The sequence below is a fragment of the Lathyrus oleraceus genome, chromosome 3, assembly GCF_024323335.1.
Source record: "Lathyrus oleraceus cultivar Zhongwan6 chromosome 3, CAAS_Psat_ZW6_1.0, whole genome shotgun sequence".
NCBI classification, from domain to species: Eukaryota; Viridiplantae; Streptophyta; class Magnoliopsida; order Fabales; family Fabaceae; genus Lathyrus; species Lathyrus oleraceus.
In genome coordinates this window covers 168,061,034-168,087,068 of record NC_066581.1, presented here as the reverse complement: position 1 = coordinate 168,087,068, position 26,035 = coordinate 168,061,034, and the positions used below count along the sequence as shown (strand labels likewise).

General features: G+C 42.8%; 2 long non-coding RNA genes and 1 pseudogene across 2 annotated transcripts; 1 reads left to right on the top strand and 2 right to left on the bottom strand.

The window, feature by feature from the left end:
• Positions 1-271: 271 nt before the first annotated feature.
• On the top strand, positions 272-25,570 carry LOC127130261 (uncharacterized; annotated as a pseudogene).
• Positions 1,469-2,636, bottom strand: LOC127126035 (uncharacterized). The gene is made up of 3 exons (XR_007804877.1): positions 2,371-2,636; positions 1,988-2,198; positions 1,469-1,890 (listed from the first exon to the last, which is right to left on the bottom strand). It is a non-coding gene; the product is annotated as an uncharacterized LOC127126035 (long non-coding RNA).
• LOC127126036 (uncharacterized) lies at positions 19,171-20,213 on the bottom strand. Its single transcript, XR_007804878.1, has 3 exons — positions 20,073-20,213; positions 19,690-19,900; positions 19,171-19,592 (listed from the first exon to the last, which is right to left on the bottom strand). It is a non-coding gene; the product is annotated as an uncharacterized LOC127126036 (long non-coding RNA).
• Positions 25,571-26,035: the final 465 nt, after the last annotated feature.

Below are 26,035 nucleotides of genomic sequence, written 5' to 3'. Positions count from 1 at the left end.
CATTTTCTTGAACAACTAATAACCCTGCAATATAGCATATATTATACTATATTATCTATAAATAGTTATATAATTGTTCAAAATCTACTTAATACAAATTTAAAAAGTCTCAAACTTAATACAGACAAGAATTCAATTTTAATATTGATCAACTGGCACCAAGTCATGTTAGATTAACCATATTATTCATAATTTGTATATTATAAAAGAAGCAAAATCAACATTCATATGCACAAAACTTTATCACCGTAGCAAATAAAATATCTTTACTATGAGGTTTATATGTCAAAGGGTGATATCTTTATCATTAGTGTTGGCGTTTTTATTCACCTCATCTTGTGCAATTTATACCGAGGGTGAATTTGAAAATAAAAATATAAAATCAGCTACTTTTATTTCTGAAATGTTTGAAATAGGTCCCGGAAAAGTTGCGGCTAAAACTTTTTTTGATGTTGAGTTTCCAAAGGGCCATGTTGGAATAAAGAGCTTTGATGCTGAATTAGTTGATGAAGAAGGGAATTCTGTCCCATTATATGAAGCATACCTACTGTAGCACCTCAAATTTGCACCTCCCATTTGTACATTCATTTCATTTTTTTAGGTCACTAACATCACATTAACATTGCATTAACATTGCATTCACATTGCATAGTCCATTGCATTGCATCAGTCAAAACTGATCAGGGGAATCCATCAGTGCAAGAGAGGAAGGGTTCTTCTACGAAATAAAGGCTCTGCGGGTGTTCTAGAGAGCTTACCCGATCCAAGGTTCATTTTGATGCAATTTGGCCAAGTGTTGAAGGCTCAAAGTCCACAGTGCATGACCAAGTCATCTGAGGACCATAAGAGTCAACTGTAAGTCAACTGAGGGCTAGGAAGTGGAGAGATGGTTTGAGACGCTTCCTGCATGTCCCACAGAAGGTCATTTGTCATTACAAACACTTATCTGGTTAGAAATCATTGCGTTCGTTTCTCGAATCAATCTTGGAAATTCAAGTTGAGTTGGATGATCCTAGTTGATTACTGGAGAGTTGATTTGGTTGTGGAAATTTAGTCGTGGTCGCATTGAGCCCGTTCATTTCTTTTTATTAAGCCCATAATTTTAGCCTATTAACCATTTTTCAAATAATTCCATTTCATTATCCAAATCATAATCATAATCCAATTAGTTTAATTTTAATACAATCCAATTTGACCATGATCCATGTTAATACCCATCAAGTCCTTTTTCATTTTTTATACCCATTTAAACCATTTCATTGTTTTAACCAATTATCCAACACTTTTCCTATTCATTTAGAAAATCCATTCATAAACCAATCCAAGTTCTTTCTTATTTACTAATCCAAATATCCCTTTATCCATTTTAAACCATATCCAATTAGGAAACAATTATCCATTTTTCATAATCTATTTCGCTAACTCCATTTCCATAATCAATTTCCATCGAACCATGCAAGAAGTCGCCAATAGCATTCATTCATAACATTCATTTCATCCATAATTAACCAAATTCCAAACACTGCCATATTACATACATTCCAAAACCATTATCAAAATTCTACAAGCAAATTCAAATAACCATTCTTACTAATGACAGTAGCATTACATATTCATTCTATTTTATCCTAATTCTTCAAATTACACTGAAACAGTACCATGGGAATTAAGTCAATGCCATCCCAACCGTTACATAATGCAATCCTTGATATGTTATCCAAACAGTGGTTTACATGAGCCAAGGAATTGAAAAAAGGAAAGCATAAGCTGCCAGTGCTGCCGAGAGAACCGCAAGCTGCCACAGGATAAGCTGAAAGCTCTTTGTCCGGAATGCCGACCACCTCAATAACAGAGCTTCAGAACTGAGCTAAACGCCGCAATTCCGACAACCTGCTAGCAAACCAACATGCATCAAGCCAAGAGCATAATTAATCCAACAGAAAAATAATGCATGTGACCGAAATGAAATGCAAACAAAGAACCTAACCAAGTCAGCATTGCAATACCCACTGGCAAAACCATCCCACCAGCCAACGCATCCTATCTGTGCGGGCCATGAACCTAAGGCCGTAGTCGTATCGCAGAATGACAGCGATTACCTGCTGGTTGCAGACCTGCTATGCCGTTAGTCTCGATCACTAATCGGGCCTTCAAACACCATCATGATCCTTGAATCAATTGCATGAGCGCCAAGCTGCCTGCGAGCCAACAGTACAGGGTGTCAATAGTTGGCAATGTGCAACAAGGCAAGGGAGATATCAATAATCATTTTGAGTAATCCTCAATGCTAAGAAAATCCTGCAATACAGCATCCAATACAACAAGCCTTGTTACAGGCCAAAAGCCGGAGTCAAGAAGTAATTGGCTTACTATAAAATGTACTCTGGAGCTTGTGGTTGAAGATACCGATACAACCAACCCCCAATGATGTTGTTCATGTCTTCTCCGGATACGCACCACTTAGCCTTCGTCTTGTCCAGCATGCCATTCGACCTGGATGGCGTCCTGTTGAAGGAAGTTTGAAACTGCTACGTCTGCTTTTGCTGAAAAGCTTACAACTGAATCACCTTACGAGAATCCTTTGCGAGTAATCAGCAATTGGAACCGAGACTGAATTGCTCCGAGCCCTGCCATCAGATGGGAACACGATGCCTGCAGCAAGGCCATCTCAACCCGAATGCAACCGGCAATGAGGCTTCAAAGCCTAACCTTTGTAATCCTTGGCTTGACCGCTGTAGTGCAAAGCGGACGATGTGCAATACCAATTCCATGACAGCATGTGTCCTGCGAAATTCAAATCAACAATCATCCAAATGACAGTCCAATTCAAATCAGTGATTATTCAAGCAACAAACCAGTTCTTGAATATAAGCTAGTTTGGTTCAATACGGATATCCACAGTTAGATCAAAGATTGAAGGAAAATGCAATTAGAAAATGAGTAAACTTGTGAAAAATAACACGTGACTTAATTCACGATGTAGAAACTCACCTTCTCGTTCACTCAGGTGCCAGCTGGATGATTCATACTTAATTCTCCAATTTGCCCTTGGGATCGTGCTATATAAGCTGCAATCATTGCCAATCATTGGGTTCGAACGATTTTCCCCTGATTCCCAGAAGCTTCTGCACTCAATCCTCACCTTCAGCACACGCTCATCCTCCATTGTTGTGGGAGCTTCATCATTCGAAGCTCCACACGGCAGAGCTAAGCCACCACTTCAACCTCCTCTTCCACCTCGGTTCTTCAACCACATTCACTGTACCAACCTCCGATCATCCTCGTAGAATCTTCAACCACCGTAACCGATTCACGACACCTTCACCGTCAACAATCAACATCTCACCGAAATCGCTCCAAGAAAGGAAGAAGAAGAAGAGTTGACTGAAGATCCAACCGTCGCTTCATACGGTAAGTCCCTAATTCGATTCAGATATCACTTGTTACTGTTTGTTCATATGGAGACGAATGGAGTCGAATTTAATAGTATGAGCTTCGCCGATAATGGATCGATTCGAATTCGAATCCGATAACTGATTAAAGAACGAATCCTCTGTCGAATGATTATTGAGCCGTCGCGAGATGTGGATGAGAGCGCGCATTGATCGTATTCGTTTTTCTCTTCGCTTGGACCGAGCCATCACCTATGGCGATTACGATGACAAATCGGATTCATCTTCTTCCTCCTAGAGCCACGACGACGGCGCGATCAGTGATATGGCGGAGAACGCGACGGTGGCTCTGGCTTTTGTTCCATTTGCGTTTTGTGGAATCTTCTTTTCTACCATGCATGTGTCCTCTGTTTCCGATCGTTGAAGATCCTGCTTGGGCCCAGACCATAGCGAGTTTCTCCCATACACCATCCAATGACCAGTACACCCCCATGCGATTGGGCTTATTATTTTCCAGTTAGGTCCATCCTGATTTGCTGTGTAGATTTAATTGTTAATCTTGATTTAGAAGTTTAATAGGTGATGTTTGATTAGGAGTTTTTAGAGACTTATTAGAAATGTTGATTTTAGGATTAAGTATGTAGAATATTAGATAATGATTTAGAAAAAAACTGAAAATATTAGAGTTAATTAGATAGAGATTTTAGTTAGACATTGTTATAAGCATTTCTAGAGATAATTAGGATTAGAATATCTTTAGATATGCTGTTAGAATTAGAAATAATTTTAGAATTAATTTTAGAAATACTAGGATTCAAACGACTTTAGGATTAGAGATTAATTGTGAAAATATTAAAAAGAAATATTAGGTAATCTCTTGGTTTTTCTAAATTGTTAAATCTAGTTTAGATTTTAGTTGACTTTTAATTAGAATGTTGTAAATAGATTTTAATCCAATATTAATCCATTAACTGTGAAATGACCATTCTACCCCTAGGCTTAGAGATAATTCGATCTTGCATGCTCCCTTAAGTTTAGGACATGTCATCTCTTGATTAAATGAGTTTCATGTGGAGTATCAGCTTCTGTTCTGGATTTTTTCCCTCTGTTGACCCTAGGCTTCGACCTAGTGGTTTGGACTTATCATTTGAATTGTGATTTCAGGTTCAAGAATGCATCTACATGAGTGATGATGCTCCTCCATTTGAGCTTAACCATTTGTTGTTGTTGGCTAACAATTGTGTGTTTTGTAGGCCTTAATGGGGGATTCCCTTGTGTTCATGGATCGCTCATTGTTGTCTGATTGGATTTGTCTGTTTGTGTGATATTGACTGTTGATTGTTTGTTTGAATTGTGTACTGACTGGTTAGCTATTTACACAGGTACCCTTAGTTGCTCAGTTCTCTTAAGAACTTGCATTGCTTTGCTTATAAGCAATTGGCATTGAGGTATAGAACTTTCTTCTTCATGTAGTCTGGAGACCCGGCTGTTACCGGGCCGGGCAAACTGTCTGAAGTCCTCCTTAAGAGGCAATGCTTGTGTATGTTTATATTTGTCCCAAGCAGGAAAAGTCCTCATTTGAGGCAATTGGTGGAAGGTAGGGATAAGCAATCTGTCCCCCACTATTCTGTGAGTCTTCTCCTTGCTCCCATTACATGGTTGTAGCATTGAGATCCAAGCCCAAGATCTTGTACATTGGACAGTCGAGTCTATGTCCTGAGCGTAGAAGGGTCCCCCCATTCTGGACCCACGCTCCCTTGTCTGATGCTCTCTCTGACTTGAGATAGAAGCAATGAGGCACACCCCTCATCACCTTTCATCTAGCTTCACCTTAGCCCCTCAATGGCAAGGTTAAGAGCTAACCTGACCCCGATACAGAGGCTTGTTTGTTGAGGTTGATATGACCCCTCGACTAAAGCCTAGCCTTGATGTTTGAGCCCCTTGTTGGTGTGTTTATTTCATGCTGTATATGTTTGTGTGATGTGATTGTATCCCCTAGGTTTGCTAGACTCCGCGTAGTCTCGTTTGCATGACAATTAAGGTAGCACGGTTCCTTCGTATAGGACTTCCTTTTTGCTTGAGCTTTCCTAAAACACAAACAAACATTATCCCCTCTTAAGGATACGTCAACTCCTTCTACTACAGGTGAGTAAGTCTCCAAAGGTCGAGCATCCGGTAGATTGCGTAGTGACGTTGTCCACTTAAAAAAAAAACCAACCAACAGGAATAGTTTAGCCGAACTACGGCAACTCTGATTCTCACGTTCAGGTGAGATACGTAGGCACGAGATGCGATGTCTTGTCGAGTTTGACTAACAACTAACGCTGACCCTTTTCTCTCGCCCTCGTTGCGATTGAGACCTTCCCCTTCTCTTGCCCTAGTTGCAATCGAGACCCTTCTTCTTGTTGCATGTTGTTGTGTGTTTTGGGTTCGGATGCCGACATAATCCCATCAATTGGTTGTCGGGCTCCATGTTTGCCCTTGTGTGTGTTTTGGTTCGGATGCCGACATAATCCCATCAATTGGTTGTCGGGCTCCATGTTTGCCCTTGTGTGTGTTTTGGTTCGGATGCTGATGTAAGTCCAGTGATTGGCATTCAGGCTCCACGTTTGCCTTTGCCTGTGTTTGTTTGTGTGCGTGTTAGCCGAGCTACGAATGCTCTGATTCTCCTTCGTCCAAGGAGATACGTATGCATAGGATGCGACATCCTAGCGAGCATGTGTCGTTTCCCCAGTCCGAACTACTTTGACTCTGATGTCTATGCTTGATAGACTAAGTAGGCCCAGGATGCGATATCCTGCCGAGTCAGTCTCAGTCTTGTTTGTTTCCTCGTGTCTCTTTCAGCCTGTATAGATGTTTATTTGAGCAGTGTTTTAGCAACCAATTTCCCTTCCTATTGTGCGTGGATCCCGTCGAGTACGACGGATGCGTAGGGGTGCTAATACCTTCCCTTCGCATAACCGACTCCCGATCCCATTCTCTTTGGTCGCGAGACCATGTCTTTTCCAGGTTTACTCTGAGCGTTTCCTTTCCCTCTTTTGGGATAAATAACGCACGGTGGCGGCTCTGTTGTCTTGTTTTCCCGCCGGTTTTTTCGCGTAATGCGACAGCTGGCGACTCTGCTGGGGAAACCTAGAGAAGTTGACCTGTGCTGGTCCTTCTTCCCTAAGCGAGTCTCTCCTAGCGCTCTCTAGGTTAGGGCCTCGGTTGCTTTTTGCTGTTATTTATTGCATTCATTTCATTTATTGTTTGCATTTATTGTTTGCATTTATGTTTGCATGCATCATACTATCATTGAGCTGTTCTCTGTGCAGGTGGTTCCTCTGTTTGGGGTGGGTGTTCTGAGTGGGGCTAAAACCCAGGCCCGAGTATACACCTAGGATTAGCGTGGTCTCGCGTCGCTCACATGTCGGTTGGGCATGATGTTGCGACGTGACATACCACAAGCCGGACGAGGTTCATCTGAGAAATGCTCTTCCAGTGGGATTTTCCACTTTGGTTGGGTTATCTCTTTTGGGCTGTTGACTCTGGTGACCGATCATTTCCCGGATCTTTGGTCTAGACGATCTCAAGGGAGCTACAATGGCACACCCGAAAGGGCAAACCCATTGAGTATCTCTGCCCGATTGTTGAGACTATTATCCGCCTTAGGATGACCTGATTAGAATTTACCTGTGAGGGGAGGGTGATTCTTACAGATGCATGTTCTGATGGTGACTTTGATGGTGACTTTTGGTTTCGTTGATCAGAGTCATATTTATAAGTCGGATTTATGGATCGTTATTTCTGGACGCCGGAGGTTTGACCTTGGCCAGTATCAGAGGGTTCCGTTTATTTCGGATCCCTGGGCTGAGTTTGAGGTTGCACAGATGTAGGTTTGGTTCTTCAGATTGGGCTCAGATGACAGTTGACCAGTTGACTTTGGGGTTTCAGATGATTGTGATCAGAATTCGAGCCGAAGCTTCGATCCTGTGTTCAGAGATGCACAGCTTGCCAGTCGTGTCTGCATCATGTGCATCATAGCATGTTTATTTTTCAAAAGAAACGCAATCAACAAAAAAAAAGAATCAATAAAAAAAAAATTGAAAAAAAAAGAGAAGAGAAAATGATCTCTGCATGCATATCATTTCTCAGGTACATTCCAGAGTCTGTGCACTGATAGATCCGGGTGATCATTTACAGATGAAATTGTTGGTTTCACTCGGTACTCATTGCTCTGGTATACTGTGCCGTTGCTGCAGATTGCTTTTTTCGAAGATGAATCAGACTCTTTGAAGGCCTGAGAAATGATCATTATCATGTGCATCATATGCATTAACATCATAATCATAACATGTTGCATAACAGGTGTTCTGGTTCGGACTTCTCACTCTGGTTCCTGTGTCAGGCAGGATAGCTGATCAGAGACCGCACCGGTATTCTACAAGACTCAATCAGCGAAGAAGCATGGATCAGGTTCAGGCTGAGATGGCTGAGATGAGGGTGAACATGGCCCAATTTTTGACGATGATGCAAGGGGTTGCTCAGGGTCAGGAGGAGCTCCGTGCTTTGGTTCAGAGACAGGAAACGGTTATTCAGGCGTCTAACCACGGTTCACCTATTGCTCCACCTGGTTTCGAAAATGCCAACGTTGCTGCTGCTCCTGTTTATGGTTATGCCACTGGAGAAGAACTCAGGGGTATAAGGGTTGATGGTCAGCCTCTTGCTGCAGAGGTTAATGCCAGAGCTACCAGGGCTCCGGCGCGTCATCCAGCTCCTTTTGTTGATAGACAAGAGGACATGTTCACAATGATGGGAGAGGACGATGGTGATGTTGCCAGAATGGAAGATAGAGATCGTAAAGTCGATGCCCTGGCTGAAAAAATTAGGGCGATGGAATGCCAGAATTCTCTTGGGTTCGATGTCACGAACATGGGGTTGGTCGAAGGTCTGAGGATTCCCCACAAATTCAAAGCGCCCACCTTTGACAAGTACAATGGTACTTCTTGCCCTCGCACCCACGTGCAGGCTTACTATCGGAAGATCTCGGCATATACAGATGACGAGAAAATGTGGATGTACTTCTTTCAAGATAGCCTATCTGGGGCATCTCTGGATTGGTACATGGAACTCAAACAAGACTCTATCCGATGCTGGAGGGATCTGGGAGAAGCTTTTCTCAGACAATACAAACACAACATGGACATGGCACCGAGCAGGACTCAGCTGCAGAGTCTGTGTCAGAAGAATAATGAAAGCTTCAAAGAATACGCCCAGAGGTGGCGTGAGCTTGCTGCCAGAGTCCAACCCCCTATGCTGGAGAGGGAGTTGACTGATATGTTCATTGGCACACTGCAGGGAGTGTTCATGGACCGAATGGGGAGTTGCCCATTCGGAAGCTTCTCTGATGTGGTAATCTGCGGTGAGAGAACCGAGAGTTTGATCAAAGCTGGAAGGATCAACGATGCGGGTTCCTCTTCATCAAAGAAACCTTTCTCTGGGGCACCTCGCCGTAGAGAAGGTGAAACTAGCGCTGTTCAGCACCGCCGAGGGCCGAACAGAAATCAGCATCAGTATAGACAGGTTGCTGCAGTGACCATCCCTGCACCGCAACAACGTCCACCTCCTCAACAACCAAGACAACAACAACAACAGCAACAACGTCCCTATCAGCCAAGGCAGAGGCTGCAGCCTGACAGAAGGTTTGACCCGTTGCCCATGACATATGCGGAGCTCCTGCCTGAGTTGCTCAGATTGGGTTTCGTAGAATTGAGAACGATGGCTCCACCAACCGTCTTGCCACCTGGGTACGATGCAAATGTCCGGTGCGATTTCCATTCTGGGGCACCAGGACATCATATAGAGAAATGTCGGGCTTTCCAGCACAAAGTCCAAGATTTGATCGATTCTAAGACGATCAATTTCTCCCCTGTGCCGAATGTTGTGAACAACCCTATGCCTGCGCATGGTGCTCATAAGGTAAATTATATTGAAGGGGTTGAATCTGAAGATCTGGTAATCAGTGTGGATGAGATTCAGACCTCTCTGTTGGTAATTAAAGACCGTCTGCTGAATAGTGGAGTTCATCCGGGCTGTGATAGAGACTGTTTGGGCTGTGAAGAGTCAGAGGATGGGTGTGAATTACTGAGGGCTAGTATCCAGGGTTTGATGGATCAGGGCCGTGTTCAGTTTGGTAGGGCCGATGACAAAGATCAAGGGGCAGTGTCTACTGTCACTATTTTCTTCAAGCCAGCTGAAGGGCGTGCGCCTACAACCAGTGGTAATCCAGTTACCATCTCCACACCAGTTTCCACCAATATTCCTACAACAATCGTCGCTCCGGTTAGAAGGGCCGAGAATAATAATGCTGTGCCTTGGAGGTATGACAATGCCTACCGAAGCAACAGGAGGGCTGAGAACAGGGTCAAGCCTTCAAATCAAGCACCTGTGACAATTTTTGCACCTGCCAGTAAAGCTCCGGCCGTTGTGAGTCCTGCTGTGGACAACGTGGGTGGACCCGGAGGCTTTACCCGGAGTGGTCGGCTGTTTGCGCCTCAACAGTTGAGGGATGCCAATGCTGAGGCATCTGTTAAAGCAAAGGGCAAACAGGCCGTGGTCGATGAAGTTCCTACTCAAGCGAATGTGCCTGGTGGCTCGTTCGAGAAGGATGTGGAGGAATTCATGCGGATAATAAAGAAGAGTGACTACAAGATTGTAGATCAGCTCAATCAAACTCCCTCCAAAATCTCTATCCTTTCTCTGCTGTTGTGCTCTGAGGCACATAGAGACGCCTTGCTGAAGATGTTAAATATGGCGTATGTACCTCAAGAGATTTCGGTCAATCAACTGGAAGGTGTAATCGCTAATGTGACTACCCGACACGGTGTAGGGTTCACAGATCTTGATTTGACACCTGAGGGGCGGAATCACAACAAGGCCTTGCACATCACCATGGAGTGCAAGGGGGCTGTGCTGTCTCATGTCCTAGTGGACACCGGTTCTTCGTTGAACGTGCTGCCGAAGCAAATCCTGAAGAAGATACCGATTGAAGGGGTTGTGCTGACGCCGAGTGACCTAGTTGTTCGTGCATTTGATGGATCCAAGCGTTCTGTCTTTGGTGAAATCACTTTGCCTATAAGGATAGGTCCGGAGGAGTTTGACATTGTCTTCTATGTCATGGACATCCAGCCTGCTTACAGTTGTCTTCTGGGACGTCCATGGATACATGCAGCAGGAGCGGTCTCGTCGACTCTCCACCAGAAGCTCAAATACGTCTGGAACGGTCAGATTGTGACCGTGTGTGGCGAAGAGGACATTCTGGTGAGTCATCTGTCCTCATTCAAATATGTTGAGGTGGATGGCGAGATCCACGAAACTCTGTGCCAGGCGTTCGAGACGGTGGCTATTGAGAAGGTGGCCTACGCTGAGCAGAAGAAGCCAGGTGCCTCTATCACTTCCTACAAGCAAGCTAAGGAGGTTGTGGACTCGGGTAAGGCCGAAGGCTGGGGCAAGATGGTGGACTTGCCTGTCAAAGAAGATAAGTTTGGCATCGGTTATGAGCCTCTACGAGCAGAGCAGGGGGCAACAGGTCCGAGTACCTTCACCAGCGCTGGGCTGATGAATCATGGTGATGTCTTTGTTACTGAGGGTGAAGATGTCGACAGCGATTATGATCTCGACTGCTGGGTTCGCCCGAGTGCGCCAGGGGAAGTGATTAACAACTGGACGACAGAGGATATAGTCCAAGTTACTCTTCAGACAGAGTAATTTTCTTTTGTTTTTTCATTCTGCACATAACCCTACGTTCTGCCCAAGACGTAGTGGTTCATTGTAGGGCCACATGTTTTCATTGTTTATCACTAATAAAGGACGTTTTGCAAACAATTTTGTGATCTCTGTCTTTCTATTTTGTTTTTCATTTTTCAAAAAAATAAAAATGGCAATGTTTTGTTTTTGTGACTTTCTTGAACTCTTTTTCTAAAATAAAACATCAACATGCAGAATTGATCTTATGGCATCCACTATGAACAAATCTGTTATGGCTCAGTATGATTTCGACAATCCCATCTACCAAGCCGAAGAGGAGAGTGATGAAGACAGTGAACTCCCGAAAGAATTGGCTAGATTGTTGAAGCAGGAGGAAAGGGTCATCCAACCTCATCAGGAGGAATTGGAGATTGTGAATCTTGGTACTGAGGACGCCAAAAGGGGAGATCAAGATTGGGGCTGCTTTGAAACCTGAGGTCAAGAGCAGGTTGATTGAAATGCTGAGAGAGTATATGGAGATATTCGCCTGGTCTTATCAAGATATGCCTGGGCTGAATACTGATATTGTGGTTCATAGGCTACCTCTCAGAGATGATTGTCCTTCGGTCAAGCAGAAGCTTCGTAGAACGAGTCCTGATATGGCAGTGAAGATCAAGGAAGAGGTTCAGAAGCAGTTCGATGCTGGTTTCTTGTCAGTAACAACATACCCGCCGTGGGTAGCTAACATCGTTCCTGTGCCGAAGAAGGATGGCAAAGTCAGGATGTGTGTCGATTACCGGGATTTGAACAGAGCGAGTCCGAAAGATGATTTCCCATTACCTCACATCGATGTATTGGTGGATAATACGGCTCAATCCTCGGTATTCTCTTTCATGGATGGGTTCTCGGGCTATAATCAGATTAAGATGGCGCCAGAAGACATGGAAAAGACGACATTCATTACACCTTGGGGCACATTCTGCTACAAAGTGATGCCATTTGGGCTGAAGAATGCCGGTGCTACCTATCAGAGGGCCATGACGACTCTCTTTCATGACATGATGCATAAAGAGATTGAAGTGTATGTGGATGATATGATTGCGAAGTCGCAGACAGAAGAGGAGCACCTGGTAAATTTGCAGAAGTTATTTGACAGGTTGGTCAAGTTCAAACTGAGGCTGAACCCAAACAAGTGTACGTTTGGAGTGAGATCAGGGAAGCTGTTAGGCTTCATTGTCAGTGAAAAGGGGATTGAGGTTGATCCAGCGAAAGTCAAAGCTATTCAGGAGATGCCTGAACCGAAAACCGAAAAGCAGGTTCGTGGGTTTTTAGGGAGATTGAATTATATCGCAAGGTTCGTATCTCACCTAACTGCCACGTGTGAACCGATTTTCAAATTGCTTAGAAAGAATCAGGCGATCAAGTGGAATGATGATTGCCAGAAAGCTTTTGACAAGATTAAAGAGTATCTACAGAAACCCCCAATCCTGATCCCTCCAGTTCCAGGGAGGCCACTGATAATGTACCTGTCAGTTACCGAGAATTCAATGGGGTGTGTATTGGGACAGCATGACGAGTCTGGTCGAAAAGAGCATGCCATATACTACCTTAGCAAAAAGTTTACCGACTGTGAAACAAGATATTCACTGCTCGAGAAAACTTGCTGCGCTTTGGCCTGGGCTGCTCGCCGACTGAGGCAGTATATGCTGAACCATACTACCTTATTGATTTCTAAGATGGATCCAGTCAAGTATATCTTTGAGAAGCCAGCTCTCACCGGACGTGTTGCCCGTTGGCAAATGATCTTAACTGAGTATGATATCCAGTACACGTCGCAGAAAGCTATCAAAGGTAGTGTTTTGTCAGACTATCTCGCCGAACAACCGATCGACGACTATCAGCCTATGATGTTTGAATTCCCTGATGAAGACATCATGTATCTAAAGATGAAAGATTGCGACGAGCCTCTTGTCGAGGAAGGACCGGATCCTGATGACAAGTGGACCTTGATGTTTGATGGGGCTGTAAATGTGAATGGTAATGGTGTTGGTGCAGTACTGATCAATCCTAAAGGTGCTCATATACCTTTTTCTGCCAGATTGACTTTTGATGTCACCAACAACGAAGCCGAGTATGAGGCTTGTATCATGGGGATAGAAGAAGCCATTGATTTGAGAATCAAAACGCTTGACATATTTGGAGATTCCGCTCTAGTGATCAATCAGGTCAATGGAGATTGGAATACGAACCAGCCGCATTTGATTCCGTATAGAGATTACACCAGAAGAATACTGACGTTCTTCAAGAAGGTGAAATTGTATCATGTCCCCCGGGATGAGAATCAGATGGCTGACGCTTTGGCTACTTTATCTTCCATGATAAAAGTTCATTGGTGGAATCATGTGCCACATATTGCTGTGAATCGACTCGAGAGGCCTGCGTATGTGTTTGCAGCCGAGTCTGTTGTTGCGATTGATGAGAAACCGTGGTACTATGATATCAAGAACTTCCTCAAGACTCAGGAGTATCCTGAAGGTGCATCAAAGAATGATAAGAAGACCCTGAGAAGGCTGGCTGGAAGCTTTTATCTGAATCAGGATGACGTGTTGTACAAGAGGAACTTTGACATGGTCTTGCTCAAATGCGTGGATAGACACGAAGCAGACATGTTGATGCAAGAAGTGCACGAGGGTTCGTTTGGTACCCACGCTGGTGGTCATGCAATGTCCAAGAAATTGTTGAGAGCCGGTTATTACTGGATGACTATGGAATCCGATTGCTTCAAATATGCTCGGAAATGTCATAAGTGTCAAATATATGCTGATAAGGTGCATGTACCACCAAGCCCGTTGAATGTCATGAACTCGCCTTGGCCGTTTGCTATGTGGGGCATTGATATGATCGGGAAGATTGAGCCTACTGCTTCGAATGGACATCGCTTCATTTTGGTTGCGATTGATTACTTCACCAAATGGGTAGAAGCAGTTTCATATGCTAATGTTACCAAACAAGTGGTTGCCCGGTTCATCAAGAAGGAAATCATCTGTCGTTATGGGGTTCCCGAGAGAATCATTACTGACAATGGTTCGAATCTCAATAACAAGATGATGAAAGAACTTTGCAGAGATTTCAAGATTGAACATCACAACTCTTCTCCTTACAGACCAAAGATGAATGGTGCTGTAGAGGCGGCAAACAAGAATATCAAGAAGATTGTGCAAAAGATGGTCGTGACGTACAAGGATTGGCATGAGATGTTGCCTTTCGCTTTGCATGGGTACCGTACCTCAGTGCGTACGTCGACCGGGGCAACCCCGTACTCCCTTGTGTATGGTATGGAAGCAGTCCTACCAGTTGAAGTGGAGATCCCTTCTCTGAGGGTATTATTGGATGTCAAGCTGGACGAAGCCGAGTGGATTCGTACAAGGTTTAATGAGTTAAGCCTTATCGAAGAGAGACGGCTAGCAGCTGTGTGCCATGGGCAGTTATATCAGAGAAGGATGAAGCGAACCTTTGATCAGAAAGTGCGTCCTCGGACATTTCAGACTGGCGATCTAGTTTTGAAGAGGATCCTTCCTCCCGGTACAGATAACAGGGGCAAGTGGACCCCTAATTACGAAGGTCCATATGTTGTGAAGAAGGTCTTCTCCGGTGGAGCCTTGATGCTTACAACAATGGACGGTGAAGATTTTCCGTCCCCTGTTAACTCAGATGTAGTCAAAAAATACTTCGCGTAAATTGACCCGCTGGACAAAAAGAACAAAAGAGTCCAGGCAAAAAAGGGCATCCCGGCGAACCAAAAACAGAAAGAAAAGGTTCGGGCAAAAATTAGGGATATAAATGAAAAGAATTTGTACACCCGGTAAGTCGAAAACCCGCAAGGGCGACTTAGGCAAAAATGGGTATCCTGGTGGATTGAAAACCTGAAAGGGCGATCCAGCCAAAAGAGGGATTAAAGCGAAGGCTACAGGCTGAGTTATCTGTACATCATCTCGCTTTGTCAGCTGCCATCTCGAAAGATGTGATCGGTCCAGTCGTTCTTCTCAGAAAGCAAGGAGTTGGGAGGAAAACTGATGATCTGTGGGTTATAACAGAATTGGGAAATAGTGGATGCCGTATTCACATTGCCATTAGGATAGTTTATTTTCCTTTTGTGCGCGATTACCTCTTTCTAGGAATTGCTTCCCGATGTATTCGCCTTCTCAGGCACATTTTCAATCAATAAAAGTCGTTATTCAGATAAATAGCTCTCTTGTTTTTATTTTTACTGTTTTGTTTGCAAAAACGTCCGAATTTTTGATAAACATTGCATATAATAAAACATGAAGGCTTAACAATAACTTGCAGAAGGATAAAACGTTTGAAAATCATTTTGAATATTGAGGACACTTGGGCATATCTTGTCCATGTGCCCTTGGGGCATTGTGTTGTGCTGTATTGCAGGTCGACATCTGTAAGCTTTTCCCCAGCAAGTTCTTCTCGGAGCAAGTTTGATATCTGTCAGAGTTGTATTCCCCTGCAGAGGTGTCTGTGGATGGTATCTTCTTTCCCCAGCAGATCTAAGGATTGCCTACCTCTAGCAGGCTTGTGTTGGCAGGTTCCCCAGCTAAGATCCCCGCTGAGTGCCTGGCGGACGTTTCCCCAGGAATTCCCCCGGCGGAGTTTGTCATGAGAATGTTGTTCCCCAGCAGTTGGGTTTGTGATACATTATCCCCAGCACGGCCGTGAGTGCTTCTCCCCAGCAGGGTTGTGAAGGTCTGTCTCCAGTATGATATGATGTGCTATCATCCCCACCAGAGTTGTTCTCCTCAGCAGAGTGGTGTGGGTTCGTTCTTCAGCAAGTTCCCCGAGCGGAGCGGGTTTCAAAGAAATATTTCTCCAGCAGAGTTCATCCTACTTGTGGATTGGACGGGTTCCCGCGGCAGATCAGTATTGGCATCCCCAACTGAGCTTAGTCTACCTGTGGATTGGGTGGATCGTCCCCAGGGGAGTAGTGGTTATTCCCCGAAGCAGAGCTGTTCTACCTAAGGTTTGGTGGAATCTTCCCCAGTGAAGTCGCTTTATCAATCTCTGGTAAAGTGATCTTGTTACTCCTCAATGAGTATCATCCCTGAAGAGCTGCTTAGTGTCTACTTCCCCAGCGGAGTATTGAGTGCTTCCCAAGCGGAGTCCCCGAGTGGATTGGATCCTGCGAAGGATGTCCCCAGCGAGGTCTATCCCGTTCCCGGCAACAGTTTTGTTTCTCCAGCATGAGTGAGAAGTCGGTACTTTCTCCGCAAAGCATCCCCAGATGAAGGCTCTCCCCGCAGAGCATTCCTCAGTCAGAGTCTCCCCGCCAAGTTGGAGTACCTGATCCTTTGGCTCCGTAGCCAGGATGCATTTGCATTTTGCATATAGTAATCATTGCATCCTCAAAACGCGTAGCATTTCCATTCAATATGGAGCATTACGCCATAGAAAAATTCAAACATATGCATTCATGTGTTCGAAACCAATCAGACAGTATCCCCGGCAGAGGCGGATGTTTGTTTAACTTGTACAGCACGTTTGCTACAGTTGCTCCTGATGGCATTCAGGATTAATCCCCACCGAGGTTTATTTCCTCATCCGTTGGTGAAAGGAAAATATGTTTCTCCCCAGTGAGACCCCCTGCCAGTATGTGGCCTTGCCCAGACATGTAGATGTCACTATCCTGTCAGCACCCGCGTGTGTTGTTTCTTTGGTGTCGGTAAACACCATCTTTCGGTGCTTTCCCAGTCATGCGTAGTGTCTGGTATTCTTTGGTGTCTGTAAACATCATCTTTCGATGTTCATAACGTCGTCCCTTCCCTAGTGAAGTTCCTCCTCTCCGTTGGTGTCGATAAACGTCGAGTTTTTCCCGATCATCCGTTGATGATTTGGTTGTGTTCACTCTTCCCTAGTGAAGTTTCCTCCTCTCCGTTGGTGTCGATAAACGTCGAGTTTTTCCTACGCGTCCGTTGGCGTATAGTTGATATCTTTCCCCACAGGGTCGTCCCCAGAAGTTTCCTCCTCTCCGTTGGTGTCGATAAACGTCGAGTTTTTCCTGTGCGTCCTATGACGTATAGTTGATTGTTCCCCGCAGATCATTTGGTAATACCATATGATTCCCCTCAGAGTTTCCTCCTCTCCGTTGGTGTCGATAAACGTCGAGTTTTTCCTAGTCGTCCTATGATGTCTAGCTGTACCCATCCCCAAGTGGATTTACCTCCCCGTTGGTTTCGATAAACGTTGTGTTTTTCTCATTCGTCCGATGACGTCTGATTGTATACCCTATTCCCAGTCATTCATTAATGTCTGGTTGATTTCCCAGCCAGAATCCCCAGTAGACGTCCTATTTGGTGTCCGGTTGTGGTCTCCCTTTCGTCCTATGACGTCTGGCTGAGTTTTCTCCTTCTCCGTTGGTGTCGATAAACGTTGAGTCTCCCTTTCGTCCTATGACGTCTGGCTGAGTTTCCTCCTTCTCCGTTGGTGTCGATAAACGTTGAGTCTCCCTTTCGTCCTATGACGTCTGGCTGAGTTTCCTCCTTCTCCGTTGGTGTCGATAAACGTTGAGTCTCCCTTTCGTCCTATGACGTCTGGCTGAGTTTCCGCCTTCTCCGTTGGTGTCGATAAACGTCGAGCTTCTCCCTTTCGTCCTATGACGTCTGGCTGAGTTTTCTACCTCTCCGTTGGTCTTGGTAAACGTTGAGTTTTTCCCATTTCGTCCGCTGACGTATGGTTGTATCACTATCCTTCCAGTCATTCATTAATGATTGGTTACCTCTCCGTTGGTCTTGGTAAACATTGAGTTTTTCCCCATTACGTCCGCTGACGTATGGTTGTATCCTTTCCTGGTTATCCCCAGTAGAGTTGAGTTACCTCTCCGTTGGTTTTGGTAAACGTTGAATGTTTCCTAGTTGTCCGTTGGCATCTAGTTGAGATGATTTCTGTTCCCATGCATCGTGTGTCGATGTCTGGATGTGCTTTACCCTGAAAAGAAAGAAGAAAACAAAAAAAATTCCCAGCAGTGTGCAAATTCTACGGTACTTGGTATTCAATCCCTGTTTACCCTGAAAGTCTGACAGCCGTTGCTCTCATCCATTCGGGTTCCCAGTTGATTGAATAGGGGCAGCTGTAGCACCTCAAATTTGCACCTCCCATTTGTACATTCATTTCATTTTTTTAGGTCACTAACATCACATTAACATTGCATTAACATTGCATTCACATTGCATAGTCCATTGCATTGCATCAGTCAAAACTGATCAGGGGAATCCATCAGTGCAAGAGAGGAAGGGTTCTTCTACGAAATAAAGGCTCTGCGGGTGTTCTAGAGAGCTTACCCGATCCAAGGTTCATTTTGATGCAATTTGGCCAAGTGTTGAAGGCTCAAAGTCCACAGTGCATGACCAAGTCATCTGAGGACCATAAGAGTCAACTGTAAGTCAACTGAGGGCTAGGAAGTGGAGAGATGGTTTGAGACGCTTCCTGCATGTCCCACAGAAGGTCATTTGTCATTACAAACACTTATCTGGTTAGAAATCATTGCGTTCGTTTCTCGAATTAATCTTGGAAATTCAAGTTGAGTTGGATGATCCTAGTTGATTACTGGAGAGTTGATTTGGTTGTGGAAATTTAGTCGTGGTCGCATTGAGCCCGTTCATTTCTTTTTATTAAGCCCATAATTTTAGCCTATTAACCATTTTTCAAATAATTCCATTTCATTATCCAAATCATAATCATAATCCAATTAGTTTAATTTTAATACAATCCAATTTGACCATGATCCATGTTAATACCCATCAAGTCCTTTTTCATTTTTTATACCCATTTAAACCATTTCATTGTTTTAACCAATTATCCAACACTTTTCCTATTCATTTAGAAAATCCATTCATAAACCAATCCAAGTTCTTTCTTATTTACTAATCCAAATATCCCTTTATCCATTTTAAACCATATCCAATTAGGAAACAATTATCCATTTTTCATAATCTATTTCGCTAACTCCATTTCCATAATCAATTTCCATCGAACCATGCAAGAAGTCGCCAATAGCATTCATTCATAACATTCATTTCATCCATAATTAACCAAATTCCAAACACTGCCATATTACATACATTCCAAAACCATTATCAAAATTCTACAAGCAAATTCAAATAACCATTCTTACTAATGACAGTAGCATTACATATTCATTCTATTTTATCCTAATTCTTCAAATTACACTGAAACAGTACCATGGGAATTAAGTCAATGCCATCCCAACCGTTACATAATGCAATCCTTGATATGTTATCCAAACAGTGGTTTACATGAGCCAAGGAATTGAAAAAAGGAAAGCATAAGCTGCCAGTGCTGCCGAGAGAACCGCAAGCTGCCACAGGATAAGCTGAAAGCTCTTTGTCCGGAATGCCGACCACCTCAATAACAGAGCTTCAGAACTGAGCTAAACGCCGCAATTCCGACAACCTGCTATCAAACCAACATGCATCAAGCCAAGAGCATAATTAATCCAACAGAAAAATAATGCATGTGACCGAAATGAAATGCAAACAAAGAACCTAACCAAGTCAGCATTGCAATACCCACTGGCAAAACCATCCCACCAGCCAACGCATCCTATCTGTGCGGGCCATGAACCTAAGGCCGTAGTCGTATCGCAGAATGACAGCGATTACCTGCTGGTTGCAGACCTGCTATGCCGTTAGTCTCGATCACTAATCGGGCCTTCAAACACCATCATGATCCTTGAATCAATTGCATGAGCGCCAAGCTGCCTGCGAGCCAACAGTACAGGGTGTCAATAGTTGGCAATGTGCAACAAGGCAAGGGAGATATCAATAATCATTTTGAGTAATCCTCAATGCTAAGAAAATCCTGCAATACAGCATCCAATACAACAAGCCTTGTTACAGGCCAAAAGCCGGAGTCAAGAAGTAATTGGCTTACTATAAAATGTACTCTGGAGCTTGTGGTTGAAGATACCGATACAACCAACCCCAATGATGTTGTTCATGTCTTCTCCGGATACGCACCACTTAGCCTTCGTCTTGTCCAGCATGCCATTCGACCTGGATGGCGTCCTGTTGAAGGAAGTTTGAAACTGCTACGTTTGCTTTTGCTGAAAAGCTTACAACTGAATCACCTTACGAGAATCCTTTGCGAGTAATCAGCAATTGGAACCGAGACTGAATTGCTCCGAGCCCTGCCATCAGATGGGAACACGATGCCTGCAGCAAGGCCATCTCAACCCGAATGCAACCGGCAATGAGGCTTCAAAGCCTAACCTTTGTAATCCTTGGCTTGACCGCTGTAGTGCAAAGCGGACGATGTGCAATACCAATTCCATGACAGCATGTGTCCTGCGAAATTCAAATCAACAATCATCCAAATGACAGTCCAATTCAAATCAGTGATTATTCAAGCAACAAACCAGTTCTTGAATATAAGCTAGTTTGGTTCAATACGGATATCCACAGTTAGATCAAAGATTGAAGGAAAATGCAATTAGAAAATGAGTAAACTTGTGAAAAATAACACGTGACTTAATTCACGATGTAGAAACTCACCTTCTCGTTCACTCAAGTGCCAGCTGGATGATTCATACTTAATTCTCCAATTTGCCCTTGGGATCGTGCTATATAAGCTGCAATCATTGCCAATCATTGGGTTCGAACGATTTTCCCCTGATTCCCAGAAGCTTCTGCACTCAATCCTCACCTTCAGCACACGCTCATCCTCCATTGTTGTGGGAGCTTCATCATTCGAAGCTCCACACGGCAGAGCTAAGCCACCACTTCAACCTCCTCTTCCACCTCGGTTCTTCAACCACATTCACTGTACCAACCTCCGATCATCCTCGTAGAATCTTCAACCACCGTAACCGATTCACGACACCTTCACCGTCAACAATCAACATCTCACCGGAATCGCTCCAAGAAAGGAAGAAGAAGAAGAGTTGACTGAAGATCCAACCGTCGCTTCATACGGTAAGTCCCTAATTCGATTCAGATATCACTTGTTACTGTTTGTTCATATGGAGACGAATGGAGTCGAATTTAATAGTATGAGCTTCGCCGATAATGGATCGATTCGAATTCGAATCCGATAACTGATTAAAGAACGAATCCTCTGTCGAATGATTATTGAGCCGTCGCGAGATGTGGATGAGAGCGCGCATTGATCGTATTCGTTTTTCTCTTCGCTTGGACCGAGCCATCACCTATGGCGATTACGATGACAAATCGGATTCATCTTCTTCCTCCTAGAGCCACGACGACGGCGCGATCAGTGATATGGCGGAGAACGCGACGGTGGCTCTGGCTTTTGTTCCATTTGCGTTTTGTGGAATCTTCTTTTCTACCATGCATGTGTCCTCTGTTTCCGATCGTTGAAGATCCTGCTTGGGCCCAGACCATAGCGAGTTTCTCCCATACACCATCCAATGACCAGTACACCCCCATGCGATTGGGCTTATTATTTTCCAGTTAGGTCCATCCTGATTTGCTGTGTAGATTTAATTGTTAATCTTGATTTAGAAGTTTAATAGGTGATGTTTGATTAGGAGTTTTTAGAGACTTATTAGAAATGTTGATTTTAGGATTAAGTATGTAGAATATTAGATAATGATTTAGAAAAAAACTGAAAATATTAGAGTTAATTAGATAGAGATTTTAGTTAGACATTGTTATAAGCATTTCTAGAGATAATTAGGATTAGAATATCTTTAGATATGCTGTTAGAATTAGAAATAATTTTAGAATTAATTTTAGAAATACTAGGATTCAAACGACTTTAGGATTAGAGATTAATTGTGAAAATATAAAAAGAAATATTAGGTAATCTCTTGGTTTTTCTAAATTGTTAAATCTAGTTTAGATTTTAGTTGACTTTTAATTAGAATGTTGTAAATAGATTTTAATCCAATATTAATCCATTAACTGTGAAATGACCATTCTACCCCTAGGCTTAGAGATAATTCGATCTTGCATGCTCCCTTAATTTTAGGACATGTCATCTCTTGATTAAATGAGTTTCATGTGGAGTATCAGCTTCTGTTCTGGATTTTTCCCTCTGTTGACCCTAGGCTTCGACCTAGTGGTTTGGACTTATCATTTGAATTGTGATTTCAGGTTCAAGAATGCATCTACATGAGTGATGATGCTCCTCCATTTGAGCTTAACCATTTGTTGTTGTTGGCTAACAATTGTGTGTTTTGTAGGCCTTAATGGGGGATTCCCTTGTGTTCATGGATCGCTCATTGTTGTCTGATTGGATTTGTCTGTTTGTGTGATATTGACTGTTGATTGTTTGTTTGAATTGTGTACTGACTGGTTAGCTATTTACACAGGTACCCTTAGTTGCTCAGTTCTCTTAAGAACTTGCATTGCTTTGCTTATAAGCAATTGGCATTGAGGTATAGAACTTTCTTCTTCATGTAGTCTGGAGACCCGGCTGTTACCGGGCCGGGCAAACTGTCTGAAGTCCTCCTTAAGAGGCAATGCTTGTGTATGTTTATATTTGTCCCAAGCAGGAAAAGTCCTCATTTGAGGCAATTGGTGGAAGGTAGGGATAAGCAATCTGTCCCCCACTATTCTGTGAGTCTTCTCCTTGCTCCCATTACATGGTTGTAGCATTGAGATCCAAGCCCAAGATCTTGTACATTGTACAGTCGAGTCTATGTCCTGAGCGTAGAAGGGTCCCCCCATTCTGGACCCACGCTCCCTTGTCTGATGCTCTCTCTGACTTGAGATAGAAGCAATGAGGCACACCCCTCATCACCTTTCATCTAGCTTCACCTTAGCCCCTCAATGGCAAGGTTAAGAGCTAACCTGACCCCGATACAGAGGCTTGTTTGTTGAGGTTGATATGACCCCTCGACTAAAGCCTAGCCTTGATGTTTGAGCCCCTTGTTGGTGTGTTTATTTCATGCTGTATATGTTTGTGTGATGTGATTGTATCCCCTAGGTTTGCTAGACTCCGCGTAGTCTCGTTTGCATGACAATTAAGGTAGCACGGTTCCTTCGTATAGGACTTCCTTTTTGCTTGAGCTTTCCTAAAACACAAACAAACATTATCCCCTCTTAAGGATACGTCAACTCCTTCTACTACAGGTGAGTAAGTCTCCAAAGGTCGAGCATCCGGTAGATTGCGTAGTGACGTTGTCCACTTAAAAAACACAAACCAACAGGAATAGTTTAGCCGAACTACGGCAACTCTGATTCTCACGTTCAGGTGAGATACGTAGGCACGAGATGCGATGTCTTGTCGAGTTTGACTAACAACTAACGCTGACCCTTTTCTCTCGCCCTCGTTGCGATTGAGACCTTCCCCTTCTCTTGCCCTAGTTGCAATCGAGACCCTTCTTCTTGTTGCATGTTGTTGTGTGTTTTGGGTTCGGATGCCGACATAATCCCATCAATTGGTTGTCGGGCTCCATGTTTGCCCTTGTGTGTGTTTTGGTTCGGATGCCGACATAATCCCATCAATTGGTTGTCGGGCTCCATGTTTGCCCTTGTGTGTGTTTTGGTTCGGATGCTGATGTAAGTCCAGTGATTGGCATTCAGGCTCCACGTTTGCCTTTGCCTGTGTTTGTTTGTGTGCGTGTTAGCCGAGCTACGAATGCTCTGATTCTCCTTCGTCCAAAGGAGATACGTATGCATAGGATGCGACATCCTAGCGAGCATGTGTCGTTTCCCCAGTCCGAACTACTTTGACTCTGATGTCTATGCTTGATAGACTAAGTAGGCCCAGGATGCGATATCCTGCCGAGTCAGTCTCAGTCTTGTTTGTTTCCTCGTGTCTCTTTCAGCCTGTATAGATGTTTATTTGAGCAGTGTTTTAGCAACCAATTTCCCTTCCTATTGTGCGTGGATCCCGTCGAGTACGACGGATGCGTAGGGGTGCTAATACCTTCCCTTCGCATAACCGACTCCCGATCCCATTCTCTTTGGTCGCGAGACCATGTCTTTTCCAGGTTTACTCTGAGCGTTTCCTTTCCCTCTTTTGGGATAAATAACGCACGGTGGCGGCTCTGTTGTCTTGTTTTCCCGCCGGTTTTTTCGCGTAATGCGACACCTACATCATTGGTTTGCGATTAAATACCATGCGAAAGATTGGAATATGTTAAAAATAGTTCCTAAGAATCCATTAGAAGGTGTTATTTATATTAGAAATGAAGGAACATGTAATAGTTACATTCTTCCTGCTTATTGGGGTTTGGGAGGTGAATCACGAGGAACAAAATCAAATATACCAGATCCTTATGCTGTAGAACAAGGAAACCCTTCGTATGTTCCAATTGGATATGAAGAAAAGTGACTCCTCAATCTCATGGTTATTGACACACGTGGCACAAAACATAGAAAACATTGCACAGAATGTAGGTGTAACCGTTTTAATTTGCCAAAGAATTTTTATAATGTCACACTTGGCATTGATGGAAAACCGTTGAGCTCAAATTATACAGGAGGAATTTTTTGTTGCCAAGATAATTTACAATGCAAATTAAAAAAGGATTTTGAAGCACCTATAAGAAAACTTGCCCTAAGATACAAAATAACATGGGTTGATTGGAGCCAACAACAAATTCCTGTTAGATTTTATATACTTGATTCAACCGATCGAGTTAGAAAAACTGGTTCCCAAATAATTCACGATTGCCAGGTAAATAATTATTTTTTTTCTTTCATATTTTCGACAAATTTCCATTTGTAATATTTAATTATATATTTAATATTTTTTTAAGAAATGACAATAAAAAAGAAAAAAATACTCTTACATCAATAAAAAACAATTTGTAAATATTTTGTTTAATTTCTATTAAGTAAAAAAGTTATATATTAGTATTAACTATTTTTATTCAATTATATTACAGTCAGAGTTTACAATTCCACCAAATAATGGTAAAAAACACTCTCATCCTCATATTGAGAAAGCAAACATTCCAATTGAAAAAGGTGGTTATCTTATATATGGCACTTCTCATATGCATACAGGTGTCATTAATGCAACATTATATGGACAGGTAATGTTCTCCATATATAATACTACCGCTTTCTTATTTCAATGTAATCTTTATGGTTACGTATTCAAGTTTTAATAAACTATGAGTAGTTGACATGTTTCTTAAGTGATACATTTTATTCCCTTTATATTATTGTAATTTATATACTCTAAATCATCTTAAATCACTTCTAAATATTATAGCATTTTTATTAATTTAGGATGGAAGAATTTTGTATACTTCGAAACCAACATATGGAGATGGAAAGGAACCAGGTAATGAGAAAGGTTATGTTGTGGGAATGTCAGGAAGTTATCCCAAACCAGGTTCAATCAAGATAAAAGATGGAGAAACCCTGACAGTAGAAACAAGATATAAAAGTGGATTTCTCACCGGAGCTATGGGACACATGTATATCTATTTGGCGGATCGATTAGCCTAAATTATATATGCACCTTCTCAAATATAAAAAATCTATATTGTACACGATATCAATTGATTATGATATTGAAATAAATAATTTAAAATTTTTAAAAATTATTAATTGAATTATTTTTCAACAAATCCTTCACTAAATAATCAAATATAATGTTGTTGAAGCATGAAGTTATTAGATAAAATTTAATTATATTAGTTAGTTATAACTACTATAACATAATAACATTTTTTAATATCACCCGCTTACATCCAACACTTTATAAACTTATTATTAATCTTATCTCTCTTCTGTTTTAAACTTGAGTTTTTTTAATACACCCGTTTATCTAAGTTATTCGTATAAAAAATAACTTTTAAAACCAGAACTATTATGTTTTTATAAACTTATTTCAATTACTTTTAATGCATGTGAGGTTTCAGTTTACCAATAGGAATTTAAATTAGTGGTAAAATACTGACCTTCTAAAAT